This window comes from Argopecten irradians, chromosome 5, assembly GCF_041381155.1.
Source record: "Argopecten irradians isolate NY chromosome 5, Ai_NY, whole genome shotgun sequence".
NCBI lineage: Eukaryota > Metazoa > Mollusca > Bivalvia > Pectinida > Pectinidae > Argopecten > Argopecten irradians.
The window spans coordinates 19,211,375-19,232,022 of NC_091138.1; positions in this window are offsets into that span (position 1 = coordinate 19,211,375).

Genomic DNA, 20,648 nt, shown 5'->3' on the forward strand with positions numbered 1-20,648 from the left:
TGGCTCCCAAGGATGTAATATCGTCAAGTCAGACGACATCTCAAACACATTGAGCTACTTGAAAATCGGTGTTTTGACAACTTCGGCAAACTAAAGTGTGTAAGCGTGCGTCAGCTTCGCCTCGCTGCACAATAACGGTCACCGAGTTCACACATGTGGCCGTGTACAAATTCATTATGTTATTACGCTATATATTAACTTTTAGCAAAATTGAATATATATTTAAAGTTCTGATCTGATTAAATAAAATTATCTCTGAAATTTATTTTGTTTATCATGTTTATTTTACACTAAAATATTGAACTTTTCTGTCGTCGCGGATGAATAATTCTACCTTACGTGAAGCGTCATCATTCGCTGTTCAATTGAGTAAGCTCCTCCCACTTTTGACCGACTTTTATTGAATAATTACGTCACTTTCAAATGACGATTTTATTGCATAAAATATAAATAAAAAGTCGTGTGAGTGTAAATATAGGGATTGGATTTCGTTTTTATGTTAACCATGCTTGTATGGAGCAATTCCTCTAAGAATATATTCAATATGGGGCGCGAGCGCCCCATAGAATATATTCTTAGAGGAATTGCTCCATACAAACATGGTTAACATAAAAACGAAATCCAATCCCTATATATATTGCAGCTATGAAGCGGGATATATAGCAATACAACAAAATGTTTTCTAAAATAAAAAAATAAAATAATAATAAAATAAAAACCCAAAAAACATTGAATGTTTATAATTTGGTTTCGTTTATTATATTAACGTTCTATTAACAGTCAGGGTCATTTAAGGACGGTCTCCTGTGTATATGGTGTGTTAAGTGTTCTTGGAGGCTGTGGCATATTCGTTTGGTGTCTTTTGGTATAGGGGAACTCATGCCCTTTTTATAGTGCTATATCATTGGAGCAACACACCTTTCCCAGTCACATAATAACGATGATTGGCTAACCAGACTCTTAATGCTGAGCGCTAAGCAGGAGCAGAAACTGCCACTTTTATAGACTGTAGTGTGTCTCGATCATGGCACAGAACACAGCGCATTCTTCACAGGGGCGGTCGCGTAACCTAAGGTCAAAAGTGAGGCGGTGTCAAGGAAGACGCTGGGAAGAAAAAATGAAAAATTATACCCTAGATTAAGTCGACATCTACGATCATTACACGGGTGAAGCAAGTACAATTCTTACGTCGTGCCTGAATGTCACCCGGCCACCATAGTGATGAGTTAGTGAATATCTGTATTTATTACACTTCATCCATGTATTAGTTCTTCTGATTAGTCAATACAGTATAGCGTTATAAAACAATCGTCATGTCATCTGTAATCGAGCTGCATTGATTGAAATTATGTATGTCACCCCCGAATCGTTATGTCGCCTTCGCGTGAGCTTCATCCGGGTAGTTTCTAGATGTTACCTTCTACTGTTGATGTTTCTAGAGAGGTTTCGGGTAAATAGAGATATGGCGGCTTCAGGACGAATGACGATTTGACAACCCTACGCCCTGGGGTAACATAACGACTCTCGGGTGGTCAAATCATCATGTCGCTACATAACAGGGGCATCTTTCATAAAAGGCGACTAAATTTGGGATATTATATTTTCTTCTCTTTATGATGTCTCTATTTGTTGCTTTCCTTACTCTCTCATCGCAAGTTCGAAACCCATGAGTGAGAAACCGGTTTGGTGATTATTTTTCTCATGGTACTGCATTTTCATACCCTGCTGAATGGGCCTTGAAGTAAATTAATCGAATGAAATACATTATAATCAAAGATAGACATGACCTATAAAATGAGGTGAAAATTTGATTGTATGATAAATCGGTTTACATATAAATCTTTTGTATGGTGACTTAAATCGAGAAGCCATTTATAACCACACAAATATCTTCAAACCCGACTGTATCCCGTTTCAAGGTTTGACGATGTATGGCAAGCCTTCGGCATTAAGTGGAAACATATTGGGTATGAAATACTAAAGAGTCAATATGTCTATTAGCGCTAATTACTTTTACAGTGCGTTCACCTGAAGGCGAAATATAAAACAAATAAAGCCGCCGATGACGTATGTGTACCTGCCCTATTTGTAAATAGCCTAACGTGATGAAAGCCTGGTCAAACTCCGCAACCATACCTGCTGTCAAATAACCGATAGTTATACCACTTAAAATGTCACGTTATTGAACAGGGGATACAGAAAATGGAAGATATAGAAACTATTTTTTTGCGATTATAGATAACCTTAAAATAACAATTGTTATCATATTGAAACAGCTAAATCCGAACTCAAGGTTGAGTGGATCATCGGTACATTAGGATTAACAACCTACCAACATCCAGGGTCATTTAAGGACGACCTCTCTGTTTATGGAGACTGTGTCACTGCAGGTAGGACGTTAGAATTGCACCTGCACCTATTGCATGATGGTAAAAGGCGACTAAATTTATGATAGTATCTTTTCTTTTGTTTTAACTGACTTTCTTATTCCTAACGTCTCCCTTGGCACCACCTCACTTTTGGCCTTCAGATCAGCGCCGCCTCTCTGTGAGGTAGGTTCTGGGTTCTGTCCCCTGGCAGAGACCTAGCGTTCAGCATTAATAGAGTATGACGACTGGTTTGCCCCTTGTATAATGTGAACGGGTGAAATGTGTTGTTTGGTGTCTTCGGCGGCATGCTTCACTGATAAAGCACTATAAAAAGGCAAGAATTCCACTGTACAACATGGTTACACCGCAGTCTCCCAAAAAACACACCACGCCCTTCATACACGTAACAACCGCATATATGAGAGTCTATAAAAGTGGTAGTTTCTGCTCCTGCTTAGCGCTCAGCATACAGGGAGTGGGACGACTGGTTCGCCCGTTGTCAGTATAATGTGACCGGGTGGGGTATGTTTCAGTGATATAGCACTATAAAAAGGGCAACAGTTCCACTATACAAGAAGACACAACATGAATATACCGCAGTCTCCTAAAACACGCACCTTGCACAACATACACGCAACACACCGCATACATGGGATGCCGTTCTTACATGACCACAGCTGTTAATAGGACGTTAATTAATTAAACAAACAAACAAAAGCCGTCCTTACAATGTACATAATCCTGGCTGTTAATAGGACGTTTATGTAATAAATACAAAACCATACTTGAAATATACAGGCATAGCATGCCATACATATTTGTTATTAAATGACCATAGCTATGAATAGGACCTCAGTCAGCAAATAATAATCATAAACGCTGACTAAATCTAGAATCTTTTCCACCTATTCGTAACGATCTCTATTACATTGCCTGAATTTTGAATTGTGATATGAACAATCTCCTGTGATGTGTCAACTAGCTAATGGAAAATTCTCTTGAACTGTGTCATCTACTTGTGCATTTTTGTAAGCGATTCCATTGTTTCAAGGAGACAACCCGAAAATATCATAGCCTCAAACAACACGTAACAAGCAATTATGACATACAAAATAAAGTCGTCCTTATATGACAGCTTAACAGACTGTAGGTAATGTATAATTAAAGCCATAGATCGAATCTAGGCGACATCAAAAGCTTAAATGATAACCAGGCGGTGGCATCGAGAACTAATAACGATGAAAATAATCTAAGCAATTGGTGCTTGTTTTATGTTGGTGGGTTAAAACAAAAGGAAAAATTGTTCCTAGCTACTCTGGGCACTGAAGCTTACAGACAATATAGAATGGTTTCGTCCCCCTAATGAAATCGTAAAATACTATGATACATTAGGAAGTTCATAATATAATCATTCATACTTATCGCCATTCATGTTACAGATGAACTCACTCGCTCACTATTTGTATTTTATTTGAGATTACATAAAGTACCAAACGATATATTTTAGCATACACAAATAATCAAATAGAAAAAATAAATTGGCCTGTTAATATTTAAGCATTGCTATGTTCACATTCACGGTGAAATACTGTACGTGGTTTGTTTATCAACAGGGGATGTCAGTCCTGCTTGGGTTATATCATGACTTCTAACTACTGAAATCTCTCTTACACCTCACTACCTCGAGTCATCCTTGTAATTTATACCGTGTCTGTATGCAAATATTTCTTTTATTCATGTTTTGTGCTCGGTTAATCGATTTCAGGTAGATTTATGGTAATAATTAACACATGGATATTGTCGTTTTGTTTTACCCTTACACAGATTATAATTTTCCGGGAAATTGTGTTGTGTTAGGAAGCTAGTTATTCTTTTAAGTTACTCGTGCAGATCTTGGAATTCATTGTTACGGCTTGACCACTGTATCAGTATGAATGGAAAACCGCATTGCAGCTCACCACCGGAACAAGATCGTGATTGCTATTAGTATACAGGATGCTAGTAAATTTGTGTAATAACTCACATCGATTTCTCATTTAATTGGCAATTTCGCGATCGCTGTTTGCCCCTAAGCACGGGTTAGAGAGAGAAAACAAACATCAGCGATCACGAAATGGTCCAATTACTGCTCCAGAAGATCGCCATTTATTGGTCACCGTTGAATAAGTCATTTGCTATTGAGATTCATATATCTTTTTAAGTGGGTGTCCTTTATTGTACAATTAGCTCATACGAACCCTGACCGGATATAACTTTCCGGATACGGTAATTGGTACATATAATGTTTTCGATATCCAGGAAATGCATGTTGTTATAAATAAAAATCGAACGATCATCTATCCTATCAATAATATATATAATTGTTTATATTACTTTTTTAATTTTAAATCTGATCTTTCTTTTTTGTTGTCGAATAGATTGATGTCACCAATGATTCTGAAGAATCTCTAATATCGTCTTTGATTAAAGATGTTGCATATCTTTTGAATTAATGATTTAATCGTTTAAGTAAAAACGTTACCTTTTGCCCATGCATGTACAGAACCTTATCTTCAGTTTTCTGTTCTCACTAAATTACTTTCTCTATTATAGATATCTGTAGATTCCGCCGATTCTACGTGTTTTACAGACAGGCACGATGACAGTTTATCTTATACGAGTGTGGGGCAAAGAAGTCATTCTAACAATGTGAACAGTCGAATTTCAAGAAGATATTATCAAGACACCAAAAGAACAAACAACATGACATCTTAGGACTGTCACAAATGTCTAAAAAAAACTCAAACAAAACCATTTTCTGGATGAACCCTTCGGTCGGTCGGTATTAGCAGTCATTAGATACATACATGTAGAATATCGTATCGAAACTCCTAAACTCGAGGCCTAAATAAAATTACAAAATTGAGTTATTGGAGTACTTATAAGTGAGATCTGATATTAAAGTACCAACAAGATCTTCATCTCAATTTGTTTGATTTTATTTCCCCAACTTCTTTTTACCTCTTCCTTTATTGGAAGACAAGTTACTTGTAATATGCCGATTGCTTTTGTATTTTGAAAATTTTATTGGGATTGTGTCACCCTGTGATACTTGTCAAGTTGAGACTCTTGTCTACCTTATAGTGGTGCCTCTGAAACAGACTTCAGAATATTACAAGTAGCTCTGATCTATTTACCAAATTTCTGTGCGCATTAAGCAGTAGAAAGTACCACTTACAGTTGTTTCTGTTTCTCGGTAAGGACAGATACGCGACAAATATCAATTCAAAGAAAACTAAATGGATGAATGAAGGGAAAGAAGAGAAAAGCAGATCCTTTATTAAGTCGCAATGTCAAATCTAATAAATAGGCTGACTGCACAAAATTCGATTTGCTCCAACAACCAAATGGAATTTAGGATACGGTCACGGATGAATGGATGATACTAATAAGATAATATAAGATGTAGATTGTGGAGTCCATAAATAACTTTGGTTTTTTTCAGAGACATCATACAAAAATAACCAAACAAGCCAAATTGTCTTTGTCCATAAGGTTTTGCGGTCAAATAGGTTTTTCTCCATTCATATGTACTTTGCTCTGTCGAAAACTGGACTACATGACCTGTTACAGCTTTGAATTACATGCAATGTACATATATGAAAAAATTCTAACTACAGTTCAATGTGATTTCATTGGCCAAAACTCCACTATATGTGTATTAAACGCCATGACACGTTACCGATTTGATCTTAACAAAATACAGTAGTTGTACAATCTAAAAGCTTACGAACCATTTCAACTTTAAGAGATTAGAATCAGTGGGACAATGCTTATGTGTATGGAAAGAATCAGAAATAGATCTTTTCAGCTTGAATCAGGCTGATGAAGACAATGTGGTACTGAGAACTCCTCGGGGCATCAAACAACGGACGGGATATCGTTACATTGGTTTAGGATTACCCCTATCAATATCATGGGAATCCACAGAGACTACCCAAAGGTTATTATCCTTCAATATATCAATTCCTAATTCTGAAACGGAATCGTATCCGAAGGCACCTAAGGCTTCAAAGTTATAGCGCTATGTGGCACATGTCCTGTCCCCCGAGAATTGACCTATCTGTACAATCGCTTACGTTATGGACTTCCAAAATATTCTGTTGATGCTGCTCAGTTTTGTCAATATGTCGTTTTGTGACACGACACAGTCGAGTATGAAACTACTAAGTACTTAAAGGACATAACACATATAAGGATAGCAGATGTAACAAACAATAACGGGAAATTGATGAAACATGCTAACAAAAAGAATAGGATATGTGAAGTTTGAAAAAAACTATACCAAATAGATAGAAACTATTGTTAAAGACGTATAAATACAGAAGAAACAGAAGCATTTACGTTATATCCTTTGGACGGCCGTAACGTATTTATACGTAATTATCCATTTGCCCCATTTCATGCACCCTTCTGGAGCCCCACTGAGACCGTTGAAAACTAAATACTAGTTTTTTGAAAAGAAGATGTTCATCCCTATATAGCATGTCAATATCGATTCGGTCATTGCATTAGTGACGTCACAAATCACCTTTGAACATGCCCAAATAAGTCAAAAATTGAGGTCTGAAATCCGGATTTTAGTGTGTGTCCGGAAACCTGTCGTTGTGAGCTTAATTATCAAGATACAGACATGCAGATGGTCTTAAACGATAGAAGAGATATCAAAGTAATAGAAAATAGAGAGAAAGGGAAAAGGAAGGGGAAAATAGCACCGATTTCAAAAAAAAAAAAAAAAAAGTCCCACGCGCAGGTTTCTGCCTCCCATGACCCGTGCGTGGTGACCTTTAGTGGACTTCCGGTGACTGTTTTTGCTTGTTTGTAGTGTGTACTGTTTGTTATCATCGTGAAAATGACACCGAAATCTAGATGCAAACTGCTTTCATAGATGGCATTTGTAATAACCTATCAAAATTGAGTCAAGTTCGAATCCTGCCGGCCGTCGAAAGGATATGACCAAAAATCCAAAACCTGTTTGGCGCTAGATTTTTGGTGAAAAACAATTCGATATAAATGGATTTCAAGTTTATACAAACTCTATTCAATTTAAATTACTATGAATTTAGAAAATAAGCATGAAGTCTTAAGCTTGAAATTGTATCATTCCTAGCAAACAATAGCTATACAATAAGGAAAACAGAAGAAAGTAGTTTTTGTTATGTATGTGATGTCATAGAATATTACAATAATTTTATTTTATTTTATCAAATATCAAATTTTGATATATTTTGAAGTAAGGTTAAAGACTTCTTTGAACAACTTAGTTTTAAATTTGATCTAAAAATTGCAAAAACTGTACCATGAAGTCGATATAATCTTATGTGTGAGAAGCTCTAATTACACATACTATCCATGCAATCAAAGTTAATAAGTTTTATGATATTAAACATTTAAGGTGAAAAATGAAGTCATTATACCAAAATCTTTGCATAACAGTTGATTAAATTGCAAGTTATAAGGATTGATAGAAAAGGCATCTAGAAGTCCATATGATTAATGTAAAAGAATGAATACATTTTTATATCAACTTGTAGCACAAATAAGTGAAAGAAGAAAAAAATTAAGAAACTATAAAACACAATGATGAAATGAAAAAATAGCAAGTTTGGAAAATGCGTCCTTGAATATTGATAACAAATGTATAAAAATAATATTACCATGTTAATAAAACGTTAAATGCATATGATGTTCTTTATTTATGACTTTTTTTATTCATTCATGTGTGGTGTTTGACTATAATACGCAAGATGGTGTGAAAATGAAATATGAGGGAATGAATGTGATGATTTAATACATATTTGCATTTTTTTCTGTTTTGAATCTCTTTTTACTCTCATGCAAACAAGTAATGCTCTATATTTTACTCTCATGCAAACAAGTAGTGCTCTATATTAGCCCTTCTTTCTTCGCCATTCTCTTTACTATTACACTATGGAGTGACTTATAAAACAAGTATCGCGAACTAACACTCATTCTGTTCACCCACATAACTTGATTTTAGTTTAACAGCAAGGTTACGTAACGATAAAAGTAGCTTTTACTACCACCAATTCTATATAAATAGTACTAATACAATTACCAAGAACAGATGAGAACTTTTAGGTTATATATAGATTACAACGAGCAAGGTGTGGCGCAAACGATGGATAGGGTTAAAGTAATTTTTGTCGCACACAAGTTATGACACTGACTGAAAGAAGGTTTTATAATAATAAAATTTCATTGAGCTTTAATTGATTTGATGTGGGAGGAACGGTATTACCTATCGCTTAAATAGTACCGATATCATGATCTGTAATATGTAGCCCAAAATATCTTGCTTATGTCCAACACATGTTAGCTAGTATAGTGTGATCGGGTTCGATGTGGGCATGCGTTAGTGTAATAGACTATAGAGGGTAATAGTAGACATTTAACAATTAGGTGGCCCTGCAGGTAGGGCGTTAGCATTGTACCTGCTGCCCCTATTGCATAATCGTAAAAGGCGACTAAATTTAGGATCTTATCTTTTCTCTTCTTCCTAACTGACTTTAATCTTTCAGAATGCCTCCCTTGGCACCGCCTCACTTTTGGCCTTGGGTTGAGCGTTCGCCCCTGTGAGGAAGGCTCTGGGTCCTGTCCCCTGGCTGAGACACACCAAAGTCTATAAAAGTGGTAGTTTCTGCTCCTGCTTAAGGGAGTGGGACGACTGGTTCGCCCGTTGTCAGTATAATGTGACCGGGTGGGGTGTGTTGCTTGGTGTCTTCGGCGGCATGCTTCAGTGATATAGCACTATAAAAAGGGCAAAAGTTCCACTATACAAGAAGACATAACATGAATATACCGCAGTCTCTCAAAACATGCACCTCGCACAACATTCACGCAACACACCGCATACATGGGAGGCCGTCCTTACATGACCATAGCTGTTAATAGGACGTTAATTAATCAAACAAACAAAAATTTACAATTAGGCACGAGCTGAGTATACCACAGCCTCCTAAAACATACAACTACTCATGCAAAGTAAATATCATATATAAGGGATGTCCATGCTCTCGTTAATCGGACGTTAAATGCTATTCTTGTCGAATACATAATAAATAGGAGTACAAGGTAAAAATGAACCAATGATCATAATAGTATTTTAGCAAACCATCATCAAATGGTGGGCTATTCAAAGTCGCCTTTCGTCCGTGGTCCGTTTGTCCTTCCGTGAACAATTCGTGTTGCCGCTATTTCCCATAAAGTACCTAAGAGAGCTGTCTCAATTTTCATATGTAGTTTTCCTTGTGCATATTGCATTTTTAGACCGATCCGTCTACAAGATGGCCGACCGGCTGTCATCTTGGATTTTGATAGTTGAAGTTTGTTACCTCTATTTCTCAGAAAGCACTGAAATTATATATCTTAGTTTCATATGTAGGTTTCTCTAGGGCCCTAGTTAAGCACCGATCGGTTACAAGATCGCCTACAAGCCGATATTTTGGATTTTAATAGTTGAAGTTTGAAAAGCAGAGAAAAGATATCTCTTTCAATTTCCAGACATAGATAATTCTTTGGTGGGCGCCAAGATCCCTCCGGGATCTCTTGTCCGATTCATCTACTAATCACAGAAATCTAGGTGCATCTGCGAATTGTTTGGATTTGAAATTAGGGTGAGATTTTTAGGTAAATTAAATTCTGATTAGATTAACAGTGATACACTATTGCTCAATTAATCTCCTCGTTCCTTTAATAATTATCATATACATGCTTCTTTTTCTTCTGTAATTGATTAGATCTATGAAAAACACAACATCATAACTTATTTACCCTTTCGATTTTAAGTTACCATCCCAACTAGCATACAAACCACTATCAGAGGAAACAGTAGTTGGCCACAACAATATCGGAACCATCATCAAAGTTTTTCATTTTACTTTCCTCTTCAATGTCTGGTCAACACTATAGATTATAATGTTGTAATCAAGTGTAATGAACGAGCATTGCCTGCCGTTAATGACTTTTATCGACCTGGTTAAGAACGGTTTCCCGTTCCGAACAATTTATGGCTCATATCGTGTCCCTATACTCAACAAGTGGTCAAAGAACCCAAAAGCTTGATTTCTGTCTTCGATAAGGATTTATTTAACCTGTCGTGAGGAATGGGTGAGGCTGTTATTTCCGGTCCAATAGTATGTTTGCCCGTGATTTCAGACTAATATACGTCACAAACTCTGTAGTTTACAATGATCTGTTGGCTTATGACATGTTTGTCGAGATCCGGCTCATACAAGTGACATCGATTCATTTGCGGAAGTGAGTATAGAGTTACATGATAATTTACGGACGTACAAACAATGGATGATATTAGGGCTTATTTCTCTTCTGTTTTGCGTACACACTGGCCTACTAAAAAGTTTTTACGTCCGAGTTATTACATAAGCAACGAGTTCTGCATTATCGTTTGTTTTCTTTTATGTATTTGGATCTGAAATATTGGAGTGGCTCAACAAAAATAAAAAAAAATCCAAAAATCAATCAAAAATCATGACAATCAATAAAATCATCAAAAATGATTTTGATTTCTCCACGATTAAAATCAGTAGTCTTGTTTTTCAATAATAAGATCAATAACTATATATCTTGAGAGTTATTGTTGCGTCAGTCAATATATGTATTTCTTATTTATTTATTATTCGACTCGATTATTGACTTTGAATGATAACATGGATATTCGGGCCTTAGTTATGTAGGCCTAATGAAATGATTCACGTAAACGGAGTATAACCAATAAGTATGAACACTAAATTGTACTTACCACCATAACTCAAACATCTGCATTGTATGATAATGGTTATATTAAAAAAAGAATGGATTCAATTAACTATAAAGTACGTTGTACTTGGATATTATACATGTATTTTTATTATATTTGGTCCTCATTATCTATCATTTTTACTAAAGTATTCCAAGTGTTAGTGTTGCATTTCACTAAGGTGTCGGTTGTCATATTTTTGACGTGAATTAGTGTGTTACATACTGACGACATATATAAAAAGTTGCGCTCTAGGCTACTGCAAATTACACTGTTAAACACCAATGCATGTTAAAATGAACTTGAATTACGCGTATATGTAAATGTGATATTAGTGTCTACACTGCATCCACCAGGTGACGATTGGGATATGGAATTCCCAACATTACAGTTATTACGCGATACCTAATTGACATCACTTGGAGTCGAATGTTGTTATACATAAGTGTATTCAACTAGTAACTGTGTTCGAAGACTTAATCCTTTCTTTTGGTCATTTATACCCCGTTAAGTGGTACAGTTTATTATCTTTTATCTACGTTGTATATTATTTTTTTTCTATGCATGTATATATTTGTTTTAAATTTATTACATAAAGTTAGAATGTAAATTGAGATCAATATCGTAATGTAATTGATCAAGAATATCTAACTAAGATATAGTGACGCCAAAGTGGTAGAATCACGGTATGTCCCATCACACTTTAACAGTCTTTATAATGCCTCAGTTTAACCCCGCATCGTTCAGTTGAAAGTATCGTTAAAGACCATGACCAATCATGTACAGTTACAAACATGTATACCATTAGTAGTAAAACGATAGCCAGTAATGTTTGAACTGAAGAGTACGAAAATAATGACCTTATATATCTTATATTTCACGAAAATGTTGATAATTTCGTACACTGTGTAATCGAGGAAATACGCCGGCACATAACACTGGGTTAATTACATGTGGATTGATTATCATTTCGCATTGGATTAGAAAGAATAAAACCACGATAACCTGCTTCCCATGTACACATTATTATCAATTCATCACTCACGACTTCGTCTCGTGTTAAAACTAAAACTCATGATCTAATCTCCAGTAGAATCATGAACAAGAGGCCCATGGGCCTTAACGGTCATCTGACTCATTGCACAAAACAACAAAGTCACAGTATAAAGTATTGGTTAACGATCAATATAAACAATACAATATAAAGAGGAGTCAGATTTTAAAGCCAAATTTCAGCAAAGCTTCCATTTTGGACATCCGCCATACTATCCCCATGGGTCTTAGCTCGGTCCTTTATAAAATGATTGTCCTCACCTAAAGTTCCCTCTTCTGAATCAATTAAAACCCCTATAGACCTATTTTCCTTGAGATCGGAGACTGGAACCTGAAAACAGGAAGTGGGCCAGCGGCCATCTTAGAATACCAAAATATTTATGAAAATGTTTGCATTTTGTTCGGCATCAATTTAAACCCCTATAGACCAATTTTCATTGAGATCGGAGACCGAAATCTGAAAAACAGGAAGTGGGCCAGCTTAAATTAAGAAAATTTGCCCTTTTGGGGCCCCACACCTCAGCCCCTAGGGGTCAGACCAAACTCATTTATACAAAATACGATTGTCATTCCCCAATAATGTTTCACACCAAATATGGATGAAATTCATCCAAAGATGAAGGAGGAGTAGGATTTATAAGCTTAAATTAAGAAAATTTCCCCTTTTTGGGCCCCGCCCCTCTGCCCCTAGGGGTCGGACCTATCTCATTTATATAAAATATGATTGTCCTTCCCCAATGATATTTTACACCAAATATGGATGAAATCCATTTAAGGATGAAGGAGGAGTAGGATTTTAAAGCTAAAATTAAGAAAATTTGCCCTTTTGGGGCCCCATCCCTGAGCCCCTAGGGTTCGAACCAGGCTCATTTATATAAAATATGATTGTCCTTCCCCAATGATATTTTACACCAAATATGGATGAAATCCATTCAAGGATGAAGGAGGAGTAGGATTTTAAAGCTAAAATTAAGAAAATTTGCCCTTTTTTGGGCCCCATCCCTCAGCCCCTAGGGGTCGGACCAAGCTCATTTATATAAAATATGATTTTCCTTCCACAATGATATTTCACACCAAATATGGTTGAAATCCATTTAAGGATGAAAGAGTAGTAGGATTTTAAAGTTAAAATTAAGAAAATTTGTGCATTTGGGGCCCCATCCCTCAGCCCCTAGAGGTCGAACCAGGCTCATTTATATAAAATATGATTGTCCTTCCCCAATGATGTTTCACACCAAATATGGATGAAATCCATTCAAGGATGAACGAGGAGTAGGATTTTAAAGCTAAAATTATGAAAATTTGCCCTTTTTTGGGCCCCATCCCTCAGCCCCTAGGGGTCGGACCAAGCTCATTTATATAAAATATGATTTTCCTTCCACAATGATATTTCACACCAAATATGGTTGAAATCCATTTAAGGATGAAAGAGTAGTAGGATTTTAAAGTTAAAATTAAGAAAATTTGTGCATTTGGGGCCCCATCCCTCAGCCCCTAGAGGTCGAACCAGGCTCATTTATATAAAATATGATTGTCCTTCCCCAATGATGTTTCACACCAAATATGGATGAAATCCATTCAAGGATGAACGAGGAGTAGGATTTTAAAGCTAAAATTATGAAAATTTGCCCTTTTTTGGGCCCCATCCCTCAGCCCCTAGGGGTCGGACCAGGCTCATTTATATAAAATATGATTGTCCTTCCCCAATGATGTTTCACACCAAATATGGATGTAATCCGCTCAAGGGTTAAGGAGGAGTAGGCTTTTGTATAAATAGTCTTACGCACGGCGGACGGCGCACGACGACGGACGAAACATGATGACAATAGGTCATCTGACCGAAGGTCAGATGACCTAAAAATTACATTATATCCCCCAATTAACCTTAAGATAAACAAAATGCTGCCATGTATATGCTACATGTATATGCAACGTGAACATCACGAAAGTGATGCGGTACCAGCGATGGTCGTGTTCAATTTGAATATTTGATAACAATACCGTGTGTGTCGACCATGATTCCACTACAATAACTCTAACTGGCTAGCATTTTGTTTATCTCTCGACTACACGTGTTTTTTTAGGTCACCTGAGACGAAGTCTCAACTGACCTATTCTAATCGCCTTTTGTCCGTCGTCGTTCGTTGTGTGTCCGTAAACAATTTACATTTTCGACTTTTTCTCCAAAACTGCTGAAGCAATTTCAATGAAATTTTGCACAAACCTTCTAAGGCATAAGGCCAATTAAAATTGTGAATTTTATGGTCCCCACCCCCCAGGGGGCTGTCGGAGGGGCCAAAAGGTGTAAAATTTCAAAAATCTTCTACTCTACTCACAGATATGGTAGAATCAAATACTCTTCATAGATAGAAAGGTCTTTAGGTCCTTTACAAACATTGTGAGTTATATGACCATGGGGTCTCTAGTTTCCCCCTGGGGAGGGGGTTAAGTTTACTATAGTTTATTTAGGAAAAAACACATTAATAAGCATTTTTTGCTCAATTTTCATAGGAAATGAGTCAAACGTGGTTAGAATTATTAGCCTAAGATATAGCATTTTAACATCCATATCAGTCCTTGATGACCCCCTGGGGGACCAGAGGAGCAGGACCAAACTGGGTCAAAATGATTAAAATTTCAAAAAATACTTCTAGGTTCACAGGTTTGATGGAAGCAAATACTCTTCATGTCTTTAATTTGTTTCATTATATATTCTAACTCAGGTGACCGTTAAGGCCTATGGGCCTCTTGTTTTTTGTTGTTGTTTTTTTTAAACCGGAAGCGACGGTGATTAGCTGCCGTTTGCTCAACTACATGTTCAGACGGCGTCCATTACAAATGTGTGAAATAGAAGGGTCTCGGATGTAACATGTGGGCAATGGAGTACACAAGAGCATGATGAATAAGTATGTATACGTTTTCACGGCATTGCATGGACGATATATTAGAAATATGGCGTTGACGTAGCGTAGGCCAAATCTATCCTACGATTTCATATTTTTAAGATGTACCGCGAACTTACTATATATTTTAGGCAAAAAAACCATGAAAAAGCCTACTAATATAGGCAGGTTTAGCGGGCTAATGTACAACTACAACCATATGAGACCAACTAGTAATGAAATGATGAGAATGGAAGGTGAACGTTAAAATCGGTTTGGCGGTGTCTTAGCACAGGCATTTGGCTCTGTAGACATTTTCTCTCTTTATAATATATATATATTTCCATTAGAAAGACCTTACCAAACAATAATGGAATTTATGAGATCATTATTCCTATAACACCCGTTGAAGTAGTGATATGTTTAACATGTTGTGACGTACTTCTGAACGACACCATGACGTAATGCTCATTTTTTTGAACGGACTTGCATGCTACCTGAATGAAAAACCCCAATTGTTCTATATGATTTGCAACAATATTTGTAGTTATGATTTTCAAATGTTGAATGTCCTAAAGATCGATCATATTCATTAAAATGTTGGAAGTGTAATGATGATTTTATGTTTTTTCCATGGACTTATTTCTATCTCGAATGACGTCGGGAGTTCTTATGACCTCGGAAGTACTAAGAATAATCTGTCTCTTTAAATGAGCTCCTTTTCTTTTTTTGTCGTTTATTGATACGCTGATTTAAGAAGATATTTCATTCTAAATGGCTTTCGAGCAAAGATAACTTGACCGATTATAGTTCCTAGTCGAGGTAGCAATGATATTGTGTCTTTCCCTCGTTTCTGGACAAGCTGTTTTTTGATGTAAGGGATGCATGCAGATTTTCCATAAAAATACGACACATTCGTCTGGACTCTTCAGCCACCTTTGTCCATACACAATAAGTTTGGTACCAGGCAGTGCCTATATAAACCATTTCCCTCATCCAGTAATGTACAACATTTTATACAAATTAAACATCAAATAAATTAATTAAATACACATCCTTACATTCTCTCACACACATCCTGAAGTTCCTACCAAATGAATTATATTAATGAATACTTGTGAATCAGGGAGTCTCTTAATTTAAGTAAAGATGGTCAATTATAAAGGATTAAAGGATTAAAAGAAGATGTATAAATAAATGTGTTTATTAATTAATAATAAAGTATATGACTGAATACATGAACATATAAATTACATCACAATAGTCTTTTTGTATATATTATATATTTGGACACATTATCTAGAATAAAATTATTATCATTATCAGAAATTAAAAGAATACCTTTAGTTAGAATGTCGGAGGAGATATAGCCAACTCTGTTCATGATGAAGTATAAAAAAATATTCATACGAATTAAAAAATGGGCAAAAAAAAGAAGAAATGGTTAATGTCTTCAATATGATTGCCACAATATTACATTGAGCATTGTCAATTAAATGATCACTAAATTTATCATAATTAAGATTACTAACTCCGCCGTGTCTGAGTCGACACAGTACTTTGTTAATAGATCGGGGGAGGGGGGGGGGTGGAAACAATATGTAAAAAACATATGTAGTTGTAGTGAGTTTATAAAATTTACTTTAAATATTGATATAGCCTCTGAGTTAATAATATATTCAATACCTTGTCTTGTTCCCTGTCGCCAAACACTTGCAGATCTAGCATGGCATAGGTCACTGATCTCGTTTATTATTATTCTTTTGACATGGTTTTGAAGAACTTAACATGCAGCAGTTTCTTCACAAAACCCTGTTTAAACTCAAATACCGACTACAAGCCAGGTAGCTGGAGGCAGTCTTATTAAAGTTTTGAAGGATAGGTTCCTGCAGGAGGCATAAAAAAGTAATAAAAATATTTAACTAAACTATGATTCTTCATTAAAACACTTTAAAATTATATACATTATCTTCTCTTTTAAATACCAGTTATCTAATACATGTATGTTCGTGTGCTTATTGTGACATGTCGTTGAGTTAAACTGTAATAAGCCTATTATTATTATTATTATCATGATGACCGTAGTATTTCAAAACAGTCAGTTAGGAAGAAAAGAAAAGATAAAATCCTAAATTTAGTCGCCTTTTACGATCATGCAATAGGGGCAGCAGGTACAATTCTAACGCCCTACCTGCAGGGCTAACTGACTTTATCTTTCCTAATACCTTCCTTGGCAACGCCTCACTTTTGGCCTTGCGTTGAGCGTTCGCCCCTGTGAGGAAGGCTCTGGGTTCTGTCCCCTGGCCGAGACACACCAAAGTCTATAAAAGTGGTAGTTTCTGCTCCTGCTTAGCGCTCAGCAAACGGGGAGTGGGACGACTGGCTCGCCCGTTGTCAGTATAATGTGACCGGGTGGGGTGTGTTGCTTGGTGTCTTCGGCGGCATGCTTCAGTGATATAGCACTATAAAAAGGGCAATAGTTCCACTATACAAGAAGACATAACATGAATTTACCGCAGTCTCCCAAAACACGCACCTCGCACAACATACACGCAACACACCGCATACATGGGAGGCCGTCCTTACATGACCATAGCTGTAAATAGGACGTTAATTAATCAAACAAACAAACAAAAGTATTAATATATATATGCTATATTTTATTGACAGAACGTTAGACTCATATGATACCACTCAATATTTGGTTAAAAAATAAAGAAGATATTGCTTACAGATGGCTATCTGTCTAGGGCGGTGCTTACTGGACAGTGCGACATCACTTGTCATCGTAGGATGATCTAATTGTGTCACTATTTACAGGTTGAGTACAGGACTTGATAACATCACCTTATTATTAACAATATTTTAAACTGTAAAAAAAAACTGTTTTTGTGATGCTCTGCAGGCGACACATCCACTTCCGTGGAATTATTGTTATCAGGCGCAAATATATTATAACGCTATTGTTTAGAATAAAAAGTGGTTGCATAGTGTTCAAATGATCCTTATAAACATATCCTGTAATGTTTTTTCGCCAGTTTTGGATAGCTATAAATAGCTATTATAGCTCTATATCGCTATAATAGCAATAAATTAACATATGCCCTACCTGATGAAAAGTGTAAATAGAGAGTACGGACGTTAATTCAAAGTTATCTTGATCGACTGGCAAGTGCGCATTTCCTTCAGCTTTGATGATGGAGTGCTGGGTGTCTTTGGAGTGTGCAGAATTTTGCGCCCGATGTAAATTGCCTTAGTTGCAGTCCGAAATTTGCCTTTGGGCTCATTCCGCTGTGGCGGTGGTGTGTTTCCAGCAGACTGTGACATGACGTGCAAACTTACCTCTCCGTGAGTCTGTCAGGCGTGACATTAACTCCCAATTCGCAAAGAGCATCTCTGCCTGTCGCTTCCTGTCTTCACAATCGAGTTTCGCGTGAAACTCTATCGAAGCGCTTGCCTTTCACTTGAAAGTTGAAAGAGTTGTCACATATCGAGCATGTGCCTGACGCCATCTCTACGATCACGTAACTGTCTAGACAGAGAGATTCCGAGAAAACGGAAGTGAGTTTTGATTAGTCGATAGTTAAGTAGAAATGGCGGTGGAGTTGAAAATAGAATCGAAGCAAAGAGAGTGCTAATACGACTGAAATAGCTAAAATATAGCTAATTACAGCATGAGATAATGTTAATTGAGAGTATTTTTTAATTTGATAATGAAATAAATCCAAAATGTTGGCGATACATGTGAAACAAACGTGAAAACCCACCACGACAAGATGGCCGCAATTCTATCACATCGATGAAGGAGTACGTTCTGTCTCTAAAATGAGCGTATCAATAAACGACAACAAAAAGAAAAGGAGCTCATTTTAAGAGACAGATTATTCGGTCTAGCCGAGACACAACATGGACTATAAAATTGGTAGTTTCTGCTACTCCTGCTTCGCGCTCAGCATTCCGGGAGTGGGACATCTGCTTCGTTTGTTGTCAGTATAATGTAGCCGGTTAAGGGTGTTTGTTTTTTAACGTCCTATTAACAGCCATGGTCACGAAGGACAGCCTCCCATGTTTGTGGTGCGTTCTTTTGTGTGTTTGGCTACATGATTCAGTGAAATAGTACAATAAAAAGAGTTCCACTTTACAAGAAGACCTGACGCAATATACCACCATGTACCATGTGTACAATAGGAGTACTCTATTTTCTTAAATGCTTGTAAGTCTATGGAATTTCCATATTGGGATTTTTGATTGAACTGTAATTAAAGTTAAAAATTTATGTGCCAGAATTCATAGGGGTAACAATACATTTGTGACATTTTTTGGGGTAACGAGCTCGCTATAACGTTAAATACACATTTAACGAGAAAAGTTTAACCATATAATAGTATACTTGTATACAACACGGCAGCAGACATTCCATATCACGATGTTATCAACAACAAAGTTACTCAAATAATATTCACTTCTAACCAGTGCGAGTAAGCTCCCTTAGACAATATACGTTTAGAAATGAAATGAATGACATTGGTTGATTTCTTCTGAAATGCGGACAGAATCAGAATGTATCATATATACAAATCGAGAAATGATGTATGAAATCATTTGGAGCTGAAATACGATTTTTTGTGATTTTTGAGACCATCGAGGTCAGCGGATAGAGCAAAAGTAAGGATAGATATAAAAATAAAATTCCTTGTTTTGATAGCTATGGTTCTGTAAACACCACGAAGGCAATGGGAGTTTCTACAGGAGGAATATTTCATGTTATAACTACATAACACAAATATATAGTCATTGATTAATTTTATAACCAACTTACTTGAAACGAGCAATGTTAAATTATGAATACTCATTATTGTTCAGATTTTAAGTTCGTATAGAATGCTTGCATTATATACATTCATGTTTCTGTTATAAAATTATTGAATAAATAATACTTATTTGTTTATCAATTTATTTTCTGTGAAACGTCCCAGAAGGAAATTTATACAGGAAATTCATGCAAAGTACCACTTTGAAAGGAAAGAGCGAGAAGGTGGAAGAGGAAACATTATGTTTACGTAAGGGATTTTTGGTAATGGAAATAAAACACGTTCAATCGAATACACAGAAACGATAATGGCTTTGTATACATATAATTAGGAACGGACAGGAAGTATGAACAGCTAAAGAATGACCTATATATTTGTTCATATTTAATATGTCCGTATGTATTTCTTTGCAATTCTGGTCTCATTTGTTGCCATGGACCTTCCAAGTCCCCTTTTTAAATGAAATAATAGGACAACACTAACTACAATCGGATGTATTGACAAAGAAAACTGCAATTCTTACCAAATGTGCATAATGACCTTTTGCATTTATCTACCTTAAATTTATTGACATTTCACTCAACAGATGTTAATCTACATCGGAATGAAATATCAATACGACCTTTCAATTTGAATGAAAACTTTTTAAAAAAAATGGTACAAGCATAACATAACGTCTAACCTTACTGAATACGCTGTACTTCTGAACCAGGGA